The sequence below is a fragment of the Paroedura picta genome, chromosome 1, assembly GCF_049243985.1.
Source record: "Paroedura picta isolate Pp20150507F chromosome 1, Ppicta_v3.0, whole genome shotgun sequence".
In the NCBI taxonomy this organism is placed as follows: Eukaryota; Metazoa; Chordata; class Lepidosauria; order Squamata; family Gekkonidae; genus Paroedura; species Paroedura picta.
In genome coordinates, this window is record NC_135369.1 from 2,437,570 (window position 1) to 2,455,039 (window position 17,470).

The 17,470-nt window shown below is 60.7% G+C and overlaps 1 protein-coding gene across 2 annotated transcripts in view; it reads left to right on the forward strand.

The window, feature by feature from the left end:
• The first annotated feature begins 392 nt into the window (after nucleotides 1–392).
• ADAMTSL4 (ADAMTS like 4) overlaps nucleotides 393–17,470 on the forward strand; it is an 86,407-nt gene continuing 69,329 nt past the window's right edge. Inside the window, exon 1 of one of the 2 annotated variants that reach the window (XM_077319596.1) lies at nucleotides 393–816. The gene's annotated coding sequence lies outside the window, so the exon portion shown is untranslated. The remainder of the gene's footprint in view (nucleotides 817–17,470) is intronic. The other variant, XM_077319586.1, reaches the window with a different exon arrangement.

Genomic DNA, 17,470 nt, shown 5'->3' on the forward strand with positions numbered 1-17,470 from the left:
GCTTCATTCTGGGCAGAAGCTCTCCTTTGAAGACCCACCGAGTTTGATGGTGAGGACCCCCCCCTTCCCCGGTTTCCCTGCGGGGCGAAGCTTCGGGGTGCCTGCCCGCCTCGGCCATCCCGTCCCGCCGCCCCCCACCGCTCCTGCCCAGCCCGGCCCTCGGGGGAGCCAGGCGCCCACTGGCAGGCTGCGCGGCCCCGATCCCGGCCGGCCCCTTGCGCGCGGCGGGGGGGGGGGGTCCCCAGGGGCGGGGCGGGCCTGGCCGGCGGGGGCGGGCCGGGAGGGAGGGAGGGAGGGAGGCGGGGGAGGCGGGAGCGCGCCCAGGAGCGCCGCTCCCGCCCCGTCCCGTGCGCGCGCCCCCTGCTCCGCCAGCTCCGACCGGCGCCCTGCCCGATCCCGGCACGGCTGAGCCTCGTGGCGCCCCCGGGCAGGCAGGCAGCGCGACCCCCGGCAAGACCCGCGGAGGAGGAGGAGGAGGAGGAGGAGGAAGGCAGCCCGCGGGCCGAGCCCCCCAAGCGCCTGAAAGAAAGTTGCGCTTCTTTCTTTCTTTCTTTCTTTCTTTCTTTCTTTCTTTCTTTCTTTCTTTCTTTCTTTCTTTCTTTCTTTCTCTCCCTCCCTCCCTCCCTCCCTCTCCCTCTCCCTCTCCCTCTCCCTCTCCCTCTCCCTCTCCTCCTTCTTTACAGCCCCCCTCCCCTCCCCTCCCCTCCCCTCCTGCCCGGCGCAACTTTTCTCCTGGGCGCCTCGACCCCCCCCCCCCCCCCGCGCCCTCCTGGGTTGCCCACCTCTGGTCTGGAACTGGGAATCGAAGCGAGACAGGTAAGGCGGAGGGCACCCTCCTCCCTCCCTCCCTCCCTCCCTCCGAAAGCCCGCAGGGTGCTGATGTTGGGGGGGGGTGGAAGGGGGGGAGATGATGGACATTGCCTTTTTTGCGGGGGGGGGGTTGTGCTTTTTGGGGCGCAGAGGGGCGGGTGTATGCACGTCTGTGGCTTCCCTTGCCTGGAATGCTTGCCTGGCTGTCACCTCTGTTCTTCAAGCCCCCATCCGAAGCGCAGGCTCTCTCGGTATGCTCAGAGGTACTGGCGTGTGCAGCGTAGTGGTTAGCCTCTTGGGCTTGAGCTGGGAGTCCCGGGGGCGAGCCCCCACTCTGCCTGTCCTCGGGCCAGGTGCACACTCTCAGCCAACCCTGGGTAAGAGGACCAGCAGAGGAGAGGAAAACAGTAGAAGCCCCTTTGGAGGCCCACTCGGGAGAATGGTGGCATATAAGTGAAGGCCGGGCCCTGGAGAGGGCCTGGGGCTGCACTGCCTCCCGGTCAGGGACTGGGGCTGGGGGTTGGCTAAGGAAATTTGCCCCCGCTGCCACCTCGCAAACTCATTCCTGGACAGAAAACCAAAAAAAAAGATGAGGATCCGTTGGCACCCCAGTGGCAGAGAGGCTGTTTCAGGCTTTTGGTTGAGGGGACCTTGCTGGACTCCCTCTGGGATCCCGAGGCTTTGAATAATCCTTCCCCCCCTCCGAGAATCTAGCAGACAGAGCAGGGTGGGTGTGGGGGGAGATTTCAGCACTGTCCAGGGTGGCTTCTGCCCTTCCCAAAACTGGGCTGGATTTCTGATAGAAGTCCGGTGCCAAGAAATCGGGCAGAGCCTGCGTGGGTGATCCGGTGCCCATTGTCTGCTGCTGACCGGTCATCCCAAGGCCGCTGAGATGATTCTGGGAACTGCAAAGCGTCCGGAGGGTGGAGATCCCCCCTTCCCTCCCCCTGGAGCCGAGGGTACTTTCCCATCCGTGGATGGAGGTGGGTCCCCAGGCGGGTCTGGAGCGGCAGAGTTGGAGTCCTGGGCCATCCTTTAAGACCGGCGAAGATTTATTCTGGGAGAACAGGCTTCTGCCCAGGTCAAAAGTGTGCCCTTGGGCCAGTCGCGTGTCCTCAGGCTAACCTACCGGAGAGCCAGCTGGGTCCCCACAGGGGAGAGAGGTGGGGTACAAATGAAGTGAACTGAGAATGAAAAACCTGGAACCAGGATCCACTGAAGCCAGCCGATAGCTTCAGCCCCAGGTGCACTGATGGGACATCGGCCCTAAGGAGCCAAGTTCTTATCCCTAACCCCCCTTAGGAGGTGTCTGCACACCTTGCGGCAGGGAGTCCCACAAGCCAGCCGTGCCCCGGGTGCGAAACCGGACCGCTTGCTGGTGGCCTTGGATTTTGTAGCTTCCAGCTCTGCTCTTACGAAAGAGGAGAGGGAGAAACAAGGATCTCAGAACCGGCTCCCTGAATTCGGCTGAGGCCTGGCCCAGCGGCTGTTGGGGCAGGACAGTTTCTGCTGGAGAAACAATGTCTTTTCCGGCACGACAAGACTTCTGTTTATTTTCTCAGACTCCAGGGCCACCCTCTGAACTGATCTTTCCGAAATCCCGCTGGCTTTCCCCTCCTCTCGTCCTGGGCATTATTGGAGAATGCCTCTTCCTGCCCAGTCTGTCCACGGGGACAGAAATGCCTTTGACAGAGGCTCGCTCTCAAAACACCCCCAGGATCGGGGCCTTGTCTGACGTCCGAGGAGGGAGCCTTTGCCTAGGAAGCCGGTTGGGTCGCTGGGTCCTGCGGTGTGCTAAGGAGAGGGGCGGGAGAAAGTGGGCCAGTGTTTTGGGTCTAACGACACAGTTTTGGCTAGGCCAGGTTTGTTATGAATTGAGCTGGAGTCCTTTTCCCAGAGCAGGTGGGCTCTGGTGTGGGCACACAGTAGGGGTGCCTCTTTCAAGGGGCCACCGGGCGGTCACTGGCTAGGACAGCTGACCTCCAGATGACCAAGATCAGTTCGTCCCCTGGAGAAAATGGCTGCTTTGCAGGGGGGACTTTGGGGGTGGCATCCCTAGCTGCGGTCCCTTGCCCCCTTAAGCCCCACCCTCCCTTCCCAGGCTCCACCCCCAAATCTCAACAAATATCCCAACCCAGGGCTGGCAACCTTTCCCATGATTGGTCCCATAAGACCCTTCTCCCCCTCCCTTTTTAATGTAATGCTGCCCATTCTCTTCCTGGCTTTGCCTTCCTTCTCTGGAGCATTTTCTTTCCGTTGAGTCAGGAGCAAGGCTTAATTTCTAAAAATTAAGCGGCTGTCTGTGCATGCTCAGAGACATTCACTTTATTGTAAAATCTCCCTCCATAGCTGCTGCTTTAAATAGGGGGCGTGGCTGGGGGTGGGGAGGGGTGGTGCTAAGTGGGCGTGGTTAAAAGAGGGGTGTGTCCTGTGCAGACCTGGGCGTTCCTCCCCCAACCTCTTTTCCTGATTTTGAATGAGGGATACCGATCCGGGCATGGGGGGAGAGCCATTTGGGGGGCGGGGGGCTCCCAGTGCTTGGGGGCTGTCCTGGCCCCACCTGGCTCAGCCCTCCTCCTGGCCCAGGAGCTTACCTACTGAGGGAGGGGCTGGCTCTGCGCATTCTTGGATGGGGTGCTGCCAGCGTTGGTCGGACGTGTCATGTGCGTGGCTGGCGCTGAAAAATTCCTTTGAGTACATTGCTGAGCATGCAGCTCACACATTTTATGGACGCGCCCAAAGGGCCAAGAACAACAGGGCGCTCGGGCGTTCTGCTGACGCCAGCAAAGGTAGCGAAGGCTGGACTTGGTTAGAGAAAGCTCACCGGCCCCCGGACTGGCAGGAAGGCACGAGCCATGGGTAGGGGGCCTGAGGAATAATCAGACTGTGCGTGGGGTGGACAAAAGAGATGGAGAGGACCCCCCCCCAAATAATACTGGAACAATTGTGGACTTTCACTGGTGTTGATTGGCAATCTATTTGTCAGTGCCCTCTAGCCATGATGATTAAAGGGAACCTCCACCTTCAGGGGCAGTCAGCTGATGAATATCGGAGCCACAAGGTGACAGCAGGGGAAGGCCTCGGCCGCCGTGCCCTGTTGTTGGCCCTCCATCCAAAATGGTTGGCCATGTTAGATGGGAGGCTGGACTGGAGGGACCCTCCCTGGCCTGACCCAGCAGGGCTCTTCCGATGTTCCTGGGGAGGTCTTGGCCTCTCTGCCCTGTTGTTGGTCCTACAGAGGGACATGTGGCCGCAGTGTGCTACAGGATGCTGAACTAGAAGGACCGCGAGGTCTGATCCTGCTCTTTTAATAGACTGGCAACCAAGTACTTCTTGATCCAATTAAGTTGTATAATTGTGTGCCACAGAATTTGGCGGCAGTTGCTGGAATTGGTGACTTTAAAAGCAGCTGATACGAATCCAGAGAGTACGGAACCATCCGTGGTGATGGTTAAATGAGATCTCTGTACTTAGAGGTGGCCATTGGTGGGGTGGAGAAACGCCGTGCCTTGTTTGTAGGCCTTCGTGGGGCATCTGGTTAGCTAATGTGGATAGTGAGGATGCTGGGTTAGATGGCCCATTGGTCTGATCCACAAAGGCTCGTTGCAGAATCTTTGAATATGTTGATAGACCGGCAAGCTTTTTGGTCCATGGCTTCTTTTTTACTGCCCAAAGGAGTCTCAAAGCGGCTTGCGGTCGCCTTTCCTTCCTCCCCCCTCAACAAACACCCTGTGAGGTTGGTGGGGCAGAGCGAGCTTTGAGAGACCTGCTCTGTGAGAACAGCTCTATCAGGACTGTGACTGGCCCAAGGCATGTGGAAGAGGAGGAGTAGGGAATCAAACTCGGCCGCCAGTCTTAAATAATGAGCCACACTGGCTCTTGTCTGGTCCATAGAAGGAGGGGATGGGGAAGGCCTGAGACCCTGGAGAGCAGCTGCCAGTCTGAGTTGGCAATGCTGACTTGGCTGGACCCACGGTCTCGTTCGGTAGACGGCAGCTTCACGTGTCCTTCACGTGACGGACTCTGCACGAGCGCGCATGGCATGTTGCACACTGACCTGGCAGAACAGCCTGTCTCTGAATCCTGAAACGGAACGGTTCGGGCTCAGTTCGGCCCTGGCCGTCCATCAGCCGGTTGTAAGATCCTGCTCAGGAGAAGCCGTCCAGGGGGAAAGAAGCAGCCCTGGCCAAGGGCCCTGGCTGAGGGAGGCACCAGGGTGGGAGAAAGCAGGGGGAAGCCGGCTGGTGGGACGGCCCGAAGAGCAACGCAAAGCCAGTCCTGGGGGGCAGAAGGACCTCGATTCTCCTCCGCATCTCTAGTGACTCCAGGCCCCCAATCTAAACTTATTGCTGTTACCCAACAGTGACTGATCAGGGGCAGAAAAGGGGGCTTCCGGAGAAAGGGTAAGGAGGGCAGGGATCTTTAGCTTGGAGCAATTATGATTAAAGGGTGACATGAGCGAGGTTTACAAACTTATGCACGAGACAGAAGAGGTAGACAAAGGAGGACTTGCCCCTTTTCTCACAGTGGGGAGGGCTCCTGGAGTTCGGGCCCTGCTGGTGGACCTCCTGATGACCCCTGGGCTTTGGCCACTGTGGGACACAGAGTGTTGGTCTGGAGGGGCCACTGGCCTGATCCAACAAGGCTCCTCTTAGGTTCAGTTGTTTACTCTGAGTGTGGCTCTTAGTAGATTCCTACTATGTAATTCTGGCATCCTTCAGTGTGTCCCCTTAATACTTGTGCTGCTTCACCACTGCTTCTGCTCTCTCAAGGGTCCCAAACTTCATGCACTGCCTGGGCTTCTTGTGTGTAATTTATTGACTTGCTTATTGACATACCCCCAACGAGGACGCCTCGCCCCCATTTAGTCCTAACAACAACCCTGTGAGGGAGGGAGGTGAGTCTGAGAGTGAGTGAGTGTCCCTAGGTCACCCACAGGGATTCGAACCTGGGACACTTCGGATGGCATTGACTTCTTGCGTCTCGCCTGCTTTGAGTCCCGCCGCCTAAGGCGATCTGTAAGGAGTGCAAATAAATAAAAGCATTTTTATAACAGGCCCTGATGGTGGATATTGGGTGTGATCCTGTTCAGTACTTAGCCATGCTTTGTGGAGGTACACTGCAGTCCTGAAATGACTTTCCTAGGTGTGTGGTTAGGTTAGGCTGCCTCGGCGATCACCGAAGCCCGAGGTGGCTAGTGATGCACCGCAGAGAGGAGGGGTGGCCGCGGTGTGCCAGCCAGCGGCCGCTGGCTGGCACACCGCAGCCACCCCTCCTCTCTGTGGCGGCTGGCAAGACTGAGGCCACCCCTTCTCTCTTTAGAGCGGCACTCTCCTCCTATGTGCCACTTTGGGCTTCGGTGATCGCCGAACCGAGCCAAACCGAACCGCACAACCCCAGAAACCGTATTGAGTCATGTAGGATTGGCCGCGGAGTAGAGCTGTGTAAGATTACTCCCTTAGTGATATTCTAGAGAGAGGGTGGAGGACTGATGAGTCGTAAAGTCTTAGCTGATGGTGCAAACAAAGGGCTGTCACCTCCAGGGGCTGCAAACAAAGCTGGAGCTAGGAGAGCGTCACCGTAGTCCATTCTTGTCCCTTCCCCGCGCAGGCCGGCTCCAACGGCCACAAAAGCCCTTTGGGATCCCGCAGTGCGCACCAGCATTAGTGAATGACCTCCGGAACATTTGCTGGCGTCCCGTTCTCTGCCCCTGGTGCAAACGTTTAAAAATAATCTCCCAGCTTTGGGAGAGAAAAATATATCCATCATGTTTTCCAGGTATTAACGCTTGGTTCCGAGCCAGGATGTTTGGCTGACGTTGTGCGGTGACAGGACAGTGGAAAACTCCTTTCCCTCTTCCCTCCCTGAGCGTCCCCTGCTGGGTGAGACCCTTTGCAAAAGTGCAGCCAGTTGAGAAGGTGGAAGGCAGGATCTGCTCCCCGCAGCCCAGCCCAGTCATCCCTAAATTAGGATGAAGGATCGGACAGGGGAGAAGAGTAAGTCTTTTCAGGGGTCTGCAGTATTCTGTATTATATATGTTATACTAGCTGCAAAGCCCGTTCCTAAGAATGGGCCTTGAAAGGGTTCCCTCCCCTGGCCCCCGGCCAGGCAGCTTAGTGGCTTTGGGCCGGATCAAGTGGGGCGGGCGGGGGCTGTCCATCTCGTTAGCAGGCCCTGAGAAAGAGCTCCTTAGCAGGCAGTCAGCAGGCCCAGAGGCCTTCGTTAGCAGGCCGGGAGGCCCAGCCTAGCAGGCTGAGAGGCCCTCGTTAGCAGGCCCTCCACGATGCCCTTTGATTTTCTAATACAAAAGAAATTCCATCTAAACATCCGGAAGAAGTTCCTGACAGTCAGAGCGGTTCCTCAGGGGAACAGGCTTCCTCGGGAGGTGGTGGGTTCTCCTTCTTTGGAGGTTTTTAAGCAAACATTGGATAGTCATCTGGCAGAGAGGCTGATTCTATGGAGGTTCAAGGGGGTGGCAGGTGACAGTGGAGGAGCGATAGTGTTAGTGTCCTGCATAGTGCAGGGGGTTGGACTAGATGACCCAGGAGGTCCCTTCCAACTCTTATGATTCTGAATTCCGTCTCAACATCAGGAAGAAGTTCCTTACAGTCAGAGCAGTTCCTCAGTGGAACAGGCTTCCTCGGGAGGTGGTGGGTTCTCCATCCTTGGAGATTTTTAAGCAGAGGCTGGAGAGCCATCTGACGGAGAGGCTGATTCTGTGAAGGCTCAAGGGGGTGGCAGGTGACAGTGGAGGAGCGAGAGGGTTGTGGGTGTCCTGCATAGTGCAGGGGGTTGGACTAGATGACCCAGGTGGTCCCTTCCAACTCTTATGATTCTGAATTCCGTCTCAACATCAGGAAGAAGTTCCTTACAGTCAGAGCAGTTCCTCAGTGGAACAGGCTTCCTCGGGAGGTGGTGGGTTCTCCATTTTGGGAGATTTTTAAACAGAGGCTGGAGAGCCATCTGACGGAGAGGCTGATTCTGGGAAGGCTCAAGGGGGTGGCAGGTGACAGTGGAGGAGCGAGAGGGTTGTGAGTGTCCTGCATGGTGCAGGGGGTTGGACTAGACCGGTGTTCCCCATCTACCAAGTTGCGGCCCGGTAACGGGCCTTGAAGCCCTCGGTACCAGGCCATAGCGGGGGGAGGGAGGCGTGGACACTGGCACGCCAGCAGGCGCACCTCCTTCCTGCCCCACGGTGTGGTGCTTGCTGTGCCAGGAGCAATTGGCCGCCTCCTAGGACAGTGAGTGCTGTGCTGTGGGGGGAGGGGGAGGCGTGGGCCCTGGGGACCATGGGGGAGGGGAGAGGGAGGCGCACCTCATACTGAAAATGGGGGAGATGGGGGGGAAACACACACACAGCATTTTTGAAGTTGCCTTGGTTGTGTTTTTAAAAGAAGCATGCCCACGGGCAGATCGCTGTGATGGCACCGGGAGGACCGGGCTAATAGCATTCCGCCTACTTATCCTTACGTGGAGGGTATGCGCATGCGTCCTTAAAGGACAAAACGGCACTCCCCCCCTGTCCCACACGCAGTGGTCCAGTCCCCAGGCCGTGGCTGGCTGGCTGGCTGCCGAGCAGTTACCTGTGGAGATCTCCTGGGCGAGATGAGCAGGATCAGTGGCGATGTGCGCAAGGGCCATTTTGGCGCTCTGAGGCAGAGGCGGCGGCGGCTAGTGCTGAGCACTCCTCGAGCCTGCCGCTGGCCATTCATGCGCTGCCGCCTCTGCCTCGCCTCCCCTCCTTGCGCCTCGGGGTTGCCATTGCTATTCCCGCGGGTTGGCACGGGGCGTGCTCAGCCTCCCTTTGTTCGGCACCTTTGTGGCGAGTGGGGGGCTCTCAATGCACACCTGTGTCCCAAAGCATCCCCTGGCCGCGGGGCGTCTACGTCTTGATGTCCCGGAGAGCCACCCCCAGCCCGCCTGGCCACCTGTCCTCCGTGCATGTCAGGATCCATGGGGTGGCTTCCCCACACGTCTCACTCTCGCTCTCTGGAACACAAGTTGCAACTGGCGAAAGCACATCTTAGGACTGACTTGGGCTTAGTTTTTAAGATTTTGACTCCAGTTATGATTCTATTATTCTATGAAACCTCCGGAAGAAGTTCCTGACAGTCAGAGCAGGTTCCTCAGTGGAACAGGCTTCCTCGGGAGGTGGTCGGTTCTCCTTCTGTGGAAGATTTTAAGCAGAGGCTGGAGAGCCATCTGACGGAGACGCTGATTCTGTGAAGGTTCAAGGGGATGGCAGGTGACAGTGGGTGAGCGTGAGGGTAGGGAGTGTCCTGCATAGTGCAGGGGGTTGGACTAGATGACACAGGAGGTCCCTTCCAACTCTAGGATTCTATTAAACATCCGGAAGAAGTTCCTGACAGTCAGAGTGGTTCCTCAGTGGAACAGGCTTCCTTGGGAGGTGATGGAGATTTTTGGAGATTTTTAAACAGAGGCTGGAGAGCCATCTGACGGACAGGCTGATTCTGTGAAGGTTCAAGGGGATGGCAGGTGACAGGGGATGAGCGAGAGGGTTGTGAGTGTCCTGCGTAGTGCAGGGGGTGGACTAGATGACCCAGGAGGTCCCTTCCAACTCTGTGATTCTATGGCCCCCGGAAGGCCATGCGCCGTCTTGCCACCCAGCAGTGGCGCCTCCAAGCCTCTTGTCTTTCCTTCAGCTTGTGGTTTCCCCGAACGCAAGAATGCTCTGAAATCCAACAGCCTTGGTGAAAGGAGGGCGGGCCGTGACCCAATTTTCCTTGTGTTGTGTGAACAGATCATTACTCATCTTGCTGGCGACGTGCGCCTCTTTGCGCCTGCCAGTTGTGCGCGCCGCCATAACCTGCTCGGCCCCATTCCCTAAAAATCCGCAGCAGCAGCTGCTGAGCTGGGCTTTAACCCTCCCCGGCATAGGCGGCTATTCCTCCTCCCCGTTCTCAGTTGGGAAAGCTTTGGCAGACTTCTCCCTCTTCCTTCCAGGGGTCAGGAACGCACCTCTGCTCCAGTTCTTCAACAGTGGGACGGACCCTGCGCTGAGCACTCCGGGCTGGCCCCGCATGGCTTCATTGCATAGCAATGCACATCTGCCGGTCCCTGAGCTGGGGAGCCTCCTTCACCGGTGGGAAAAAGGGAACCTGGGTCTGTTCGGAAGGTATCTAGGACCCGGGGCCCCGGCTGCGCTGGGTGCAGCGGGGGTGGGGGAAGGGCCTGGTTGCATCAAATGGGGGTTGCAGGTGGGGCCATGGAGGGGGTCTGCTGCCAGAAGGCATGGTGAGGGTCACAGGAATGGAGGACAAGTGTAGGAATGGCTGCTAGCCAGGACGGCTGAGGGGAACCTCATTATTCAGAGGGACTGCCCTGATGGACCCCAGAGCTGGTAGATGAGTGCAGGGGAAGGCCTCAGCCTCCATGCCCTGTTCGTGGCCCTGCAGAGGAACTGGCTGGCCCCTGGGTGAGACAGGAGGCTGGACTGGAGGGACCCTCCCTGGCCTGACCCAGCAGGGCTCTTCTGAGGGTCTTCTCAGGGGAAGGCCTCGGCCTCTCTGCCCTGTGGCTGGCCCTGCAGAGGAACTGGCTGGCCCCTGGGTGAGACGGGAGGCTGGACTGGAGGGACCTTCCCTGGCCTGACCCAGCAGGGCTCTTCTGAGGGTCTTCTCAGGGGAAGGCCTCGGCCTCTCTGCCCTGTGGCTGGCCCTGCAGAGGAACTGGCTGGCCCCTGGGTGAAACGGGAGGCTGGACTGGAGGGACCCTCCCTGCCCTGACCCAGCAGGGCTCTTCTGAGGGTCTTCTCAGGGGAAGGCCTCGGCCTCTCTGCCCTGTGGCTAGCCCTGCAGAGGAACTGGCTGGCCCCTAGGTGAGACGGGAGGCTGGACTGGAGGGACCCTCCCTGGCCTGACCCAGCAGGGCTCTTCTGAGGGTCTTCTCAGGGGAAGGCCTGGGCCTCTCTGCCCTGTGGCTGGCCCTGCAGAGGAACTGGCTGGCCCCTGGGGGAGACGGGAGGCTGGACTGGAGGGACCCTCCCTGGCCTGACCCAGCAGGGCTCTTCTGAGGGTCTTCTCAGGGGAAGGCCTCTCTGCCCTGTGGCTGGCCCTGCAGAGGAACTGGCTGGCCCCTGGGTGAGACAGGAGGCTGGACTGGAGGGACCCTCCCTGGCCTGACCCAGCAGGGCTCTTCTGAGGGTCTTCTCAGGGGAAGGCCTCGGCCTCTCTGCCCTGTGGCTGGCCCTGCAGAGGAACTGGCTGGCCCCTGGGGGAGACGGGAGGCTGGACTGGAGGGACCCTCCCTGGCCTGACCCAGCAGGGCTCTTCTGAGGGTCTTCTCAGGGGAAGGCCTCGGCCTCCCTGCCCTGTGGCCGGCCCTGCAGAGGGACTGGCTGGCCCCTGTGAGAGACGGGAGGCTGGACTGGAGGGACCCTCCCTGGCCTGACCCAGCAGGGCTCTTCTGAGGGTCTTCTCAGGGGAAGGCCTCGGCCTCTCTGCCCTGTGGCTGGCCCTGCAGAGGAACTGGCTGGCCCCTGGGTGAGACGGGAGGCTGGACTGGAGGGACCCTCCCTGGCCTGACCCAGCAGGGCTCTTCTGAGGGTCTTCTCAGGGGAAGGCCTGGGCCTCCCTGCCCTGTGGCCGGCCCTGCAGAGGGACTGGCTGGCCCCTGTGAGAGACGGGAGGCTGGACTGGAGGGACCCTCCCTGGCCTGACCCAGCAGGGCTCTTCTGAGGGTCTTCTCAGGGGAAGGCCTCGGCCTCCCTGCCCTGTGGCTGGCCCTGCAGAGGAAGTGGCTGGCCCCTGGGGGAGACGGGAGGCTGGACTGGAGGGACCCTCCCTGGCCTGACCCCGCAGGGCTCTTCTGAGGGTCTTCTCAGGGGAAGGCCTCGGGCTCCCTGCCCTGTGGCCGGCCCTGCAGAGGGACTGGCTGGCCCCTGTGAGAGACGGGAGGCTGGACTGGAGGGACCCTCCCTGGCCTGACCCAGCAGGGCTCTTCTGAGGGTCTTCTCAGGGGAAGGCCTCGGCCTCCCTGCCCTGTGGCTGGCCCTGCAGAGGAACTGGCTGGCCCCTGGGGGAGACGGGAGGCTGGACTGGAGGGACCCTCCCTGGCCTGACCCCGCAGGGCTCTTCTGAGGGTCTTCTCAGGGGAAGGCCTCGGCCTCCCTGCCCTGTGGCCGGCCCTGCAGAGGGACTGGCTGGCCCCTGTGAGAGACGGGAGGCTGGACTGGAGGGACCCTCCCTGGCCTGACCCGGCAGGGCTCTTCTGAGGGTCTTCTCAGGGGAAGGCCTCGGCCTCTCTGCCCTGTGGCTGGCCCTGCAGAGGAACTGGCTGGCCCCTGGGGGAGACGGGAGGCTGGACTGGAGGGACCCTCCCTGGCCTGACCCAGCAGGGCTCTTCTGAGGGTCTTCTCAGGGGAAGGCCTCGGCCTCTCTGCCCTGTGGCTGGCCCTGCAGAGGAACTGGCTGGCCCCTGGGTGAGACGGGAGGCTGGACTGGAGGGACCCTCCCTGGCCTGACCCAGCAGGGCTCTTCTGAGGGTCTTCTCAGGGGAAGGCCTCGGCCTCTCTGCCCTGTGGCTGGCCCTGCAGAGGAACTGGCTGGCCCCTGGGTAAGACGGGAGGCTGGACTGGAGGGACCCTCCCTGGCCTGACCCAGCAGGGCTCTTCTGAGGGTCTTCTCAGGGGAAGGCCTCGGCCTCTCTGCCCTGTGGCTGGCCCTGCAGAGGAACTGGCTGACCCCTGGGTGAGACGGGAGGCTGGACTGGAGGGACCCTCCCTGGCCTGACCCAGCAGGACTCTTCTGGGGGTCTTCTCAGGGGAAGGCCTCGGCCTCCCTGCCCTGTGGCCGGCCCTGCAGAGGGACTGGCTGGCCCCTGTGAGAGACGGGAGTCTGGACTGGAGGGACCCTCCCTGGCCTGACCCGGCAGGGCTCTTCTGAGGGTCTTCTCAGGGGAAGGCCTCGGCCTCCCTGCCCTGTGGCCGGCCCTGCAGAGGGACTGGCTGGCCCCTGTGAGAGACGGGAGGCTGGACTGGAGGGACCCTCCCTGGCCTGACCCGGCAGGGCTCTTCTGAGGGTCTTCTCAGGGGAAGGCCTCGGCCTCTCTGCCCTGTGGCTGGCCCTGCAGAGGAACTGGCTGGCCCCTGGGTGAGACGGGAGGCTGGACTGGAGGGACCCTCCCTGGCCTGACCCAGCAGGGCTCTTCTGAGGGTCTTCTCAGGGGAAGGCCTCGGCCTCCCTGCCCTGTAGAGGGACTGGCTGGCCCCTGTGAGAGACGGGAGGCTGGACTGGAGGGACCCTCCCTGGCCTGACCCGGCAGGGCTCTTCTGAGGGTCTTCTCAGGGGAAGGCCTCGGCCTCTCTGCCCTGTGGCTGGCCCTGCAGAGGAACTGGCTGGCCCCTGGGTGAGACGGGAGGCTGGACTGGAGGGACCCTCCCTGGCCTGACCCAGCAGGGCTCTTCTGAGGGTCTTCTCAGGGGAAGGCCTCGGCCTCTCTGCCCTGTGGCTGGCCCTGCAGAGGAACTGGCTGGCCCCTGGGTAAGACGGGAGGCTGGACTGGAGGGACCCTCCCTGGCCTGACCCAGCAGGGCTCTTCTGAGGGTCTTCTCAGGGGAAGGCCTCGGCCTCTGTGCCCTGTGGCTGGCCCTGCAGAGGAACTGGCTGACCCCTGGGTGAGACCGGAGGCTGGACTGGAGGGACTCTCCCTGGCCTGACCCAGCAGGGCTCTTCTGAGGGTCTTCTCAGGGGAAGGCCTCGGCCTCTGTGCCCTGTGGCTGGCCCTGCAGAGGAACTGGCTGGCCCCTGGGTGAGACGGGAGGCTGGACTGGAGGGACCCTCCCTGGCCTGACCCAGCTGGGCTCTTCTGAGGGTCTTCTCAGGGGATGGCCTCAACCTCTCCGCCCAATCCCCTGCATCTCCAGTTGAAAGGACCAGGCAGGAGGGGATGGGGAAGAGCTTTCTCTGCCTGAGACCCTAGAGAGCCCTGGGGAGGAGCCCGAGCTCACTGGCAGAGCCTCTGCTTGGCACACAGAAGGTCCCAGCATCTCAAGGATCAGATTATATGTGAATTGAAAGACCTTTTCCTGAGACCCTGGAAATCCCTGGGGAGGGGCCAGAGCTCAGGGGCAGAACCTACACTTGGCAGGCAGAAGGTTCAATCCCTGACAGCATCGGGACTCTGGGTCTGACCAGTTATCGGGTATCTCCATGTGTCAGTCTGGCTTCTTCCCTAAAGAATCTGGTTGGGGGGGGGGAGCTGAAATCGCTTATGCAGAGACATCCCCCCCCCCCTCCAAACCACAGATCTCTACAGGCAGAGAAGGACGGAGAAATCCCTTTCCAGCTGTGGGGCGGCTAAGCATTTGGACGGGGGGCAGGGGGGAGGGAGATCGGTCCCGAGGGAAAGTGTGTCTTGCGCTGGAGGCCGGCTTTGAAGCATTCCCCGGTCGGAGAGGGTTTGGCCCCCCCGTCCCTCCCTCCAGCGTCTGCGGTTCTGCCAACGAGTTCCTGCAGAATTCCTTCGTTTGTCTTTTGCAAGCCGGGCGCTTCTCTTCCTGCCTCCGGTGGGCGGGTGGGGCCTGGCGCTGCAGAGGTTAAGTAAGACCCCAGCCCCTTTCCCAGCTGTAATCCCCAGCGCACCCCTCTTAAATCCCCTCTCGGTGTCTGCCTGGAGCTAGCACAGGGGGGGAGCCTCCCCCCTCCCTCCCCTCGCTAGTCCCTCCTGGGCGGCCTCCCCTCCCACCCAGAGGTTTGTCAGCTGGCCAAAGATTGACTGCTTTGGTTTCCTTTTGCAAAAAGGGGCTTGGGTCCAACCTTGGCCGCCGTTCTAGCATCTGTCACCTGGTCTCCTGGAATGTGTCTGTGCTTCAAAAAGCTCTACCTGTTGGTTTCTGCCTGCCCCCCCCCTCCCTGAGCGACTAGCCGCTGTTGCTCGGTGGCTGAAATCTGTGTCCTAACAGGGCTGAATGGTCTAAACTAGAGAACGTGTGTGAAAAGGGAGGGGGAGAGGAAAGAATCCTAGAATCCTAGCATCCTAGAGCCGGAAGGGACCTCCGGGGTCATCCAGTCCAACCCCCTGCACTATGCAGGGACTGACAACGACCTGCCTACCCACAGTGACCCCAGTTCCATGCCCACGTGATCCCCACCACCACCAAAATCTCCAGAATCCAGCCTGGCTTGGAGGAGATCTTTTGGAACTGGACTGGTATGTCCCCTCCCCCCTTCTCCCCCTCGCTGGCCGTCTCTGGCCTGGGCTTGCAAGGGAGACCGCTTCGTCCACCGTGGCCCCCAGCAGCACCCACTCTGTGCTCCACCTGCCTTTCTTTCCTTGGCTGCTGGGGCAGCTGTGCGCTTGGGTGGCAAAGCCCTTCAGGCTGGCAGGCGGGGCAGAGAGGGGGGCGGGAGAGGGGCAGCAGTGAGTTCTTGGGAAGGTTCAGCCTGGAGGAGAGGAGTCTGAGAGCAGACAGGGTGGCTCTCTTGAAGGATTCGGAATGCTGTCCCTTGGAGGAGGGCAGGGAAAGGCTCCTGTGGGCAGCAGCGGAGAAGACCTGCAGTCAAGGGTTTAAACTACGTGGAGAAGGGTATCAGCTAGATATCGGGGGAAATGTTCACCGTCATAATAGTTCAGCAGGGGAAGGGGCTGCCTAAGGAGGTGGGGAGCTCCCCCTCACTGGCCCTCTTCAAGCAGCAGCTGGACAGATCCTTCTCCTGGATGCTGGAGGCTGATCCTGCCCTGAGCAGGGGGGTGGGACTAGATGGCCTACATGGCCCCTTCCCACTCTGGGATTCTAGGAGTCTAGTTCAGCAGTGGAAGGGGCTGCCTAAGGAGGTGGGGAGCTCCCCCTCACTGGCCTTATCAAGCAGCGGCTGGACAGATCCTTCTCCTGGATGCTGGAGGCTGATCCTGCACTTAGCAGGGGGTGGGACTAGATGGCCTACATGGCCCCTTCCCACTCTGGGATTCTCTGAGTCTAGTTCAGCCATGGAAGGGGCTGCCTAAGGAGGTGGGGAGCTCCCCCTCACTGGCCTTATCAAGCAGCGGCTGGACAGATCCTTCTCCTGGATGCTTGAGGCTGATCCTGCACTGAGCAGGGGGGGGGGGGGACTAGATGGCCTGCATGGCCCCTTCCCACTCTGGGATTCTAGGAGTCTAGTTCAGCAGTGGAAGGGGCTGCCTTAGGAGTTGGGGAGCTCTCCCTCACTGACCGTCTTCAGGCAGCGGCTGGACAGATCCTTCTCCTGGATGCTGGAGGCTGGAGGCTGGTCTTGCATATAGCAGGGGGTGGACTAGATGGCCTGCATGGACCCTTCCCACTCTAGGATTCTAGGAGTCTAGTTCAGCAGTGGAAGGGGCTGCCTAAGGAGGTGGGGAGCTCCCCCTCACTGGCCGTCTTCAAGCAGCGGCTGGACAGATCCTTCTCCTGGATGCTTGAGGCTGATCCTGCACTGAGCAGGGGGGGGGGACTAGATGGCCTGCATGGCCCCTTCCCACTCTGGGATTCTAGGAGTCTAGTTCAGCCGTGGAAGGGGCTGCCTAAGGAGGTGGGGAGCTCCCCCTCACTGGCCGTCTTCAAGCAGCGGCTGGACAGATCCTTCTCCTGGATGCTTGAGGCTGATCCTGCACTGAGCAGGGGGTGGGACTAGATGGCCTCTGTGGCCCCTTCCCACTCTAGGATTCTAGGAGTCTAGTTCAGCAGTGGAAGGGGCTGCCTAAGGAGGTGGGGAGCTCCCCCTCACTGGCCGTCTTCAAGCAGCGGCTGGACAGATCCTTCTCCTGGATGCTTGAGGCTGATCCTGCACTGAGCAGGGGGTGGGACTGGATGGCCTCCGTGGCCCCTTCCCACTCTAGGATTCTAGGAGTCTAGTTCAGCAGGGGAAGGGGCTGCCTAAGGGGGTGGGGAGCTCCCCCTCACTGGCCGTCTTCAAGCAGCGGCTGGACAGATCCTTCTCCTGGATGCTTCAGGCTGATCCTGCACTGAGCAGGGGGTGGGACTGGATGGCCTCCGTGGCCCCTTCCCACTCTAGGATTCTAGGAGTCTAGTTCAGCAGGGGAAGGGGCTGCCTAAGGGGGTGGGGAGCTCCCCCTCACTGGCCGTCTTCAAGCAGCGGCTGGACAGATCCTTCTCCTGGATGCTGGAGGCTGATCCTGCACTGAGCAGGGGGTGGGACTAGATGGCCTGCATGGCCCCTTCCCACTCTGGGATTCTAGGAGTCTAGTTCAGCAGTGGAAGGGGCTGCCTAAGGAGGTGGGGAGCTCCCCCTCACTGGCCGTCTTCAAGCAGCGGCTGGACAGATCCTTCTCCTGGATGCTTGAGGCTGATCCTGCACTGAGCAGGGGGGGGGGACTAGATGGCCTGCATGGCCCCTTCCCACTCTGGGATTCTAGGAGTCTAGTTCAGCCGTGGAAGGGGCTGCCTAAGGAGGTGGGGAGCTCCCCCTCACTGGCCGTCTTCAAGCAGCGGCTGGACAGATCCTTCTCCTGGATGCTTGAGGCTGATCCTGCACTGAGCAGGGGGTGGGACTAGATGGCCTCTGTGGCCCCTTCCCACTCTAGGATTCTAGGAGTCTAGTTCAGCAGTGGAAGGGGCTGCCTAAGGAGGTGGGGAGCTCCCCCTCACTGGCCGTCTTCAAGCAGCGGCTGGACAGATCCTTCTCCTGGATGCTTGAGGCTGATCCTGCACTGAGCAGGGGGTGGG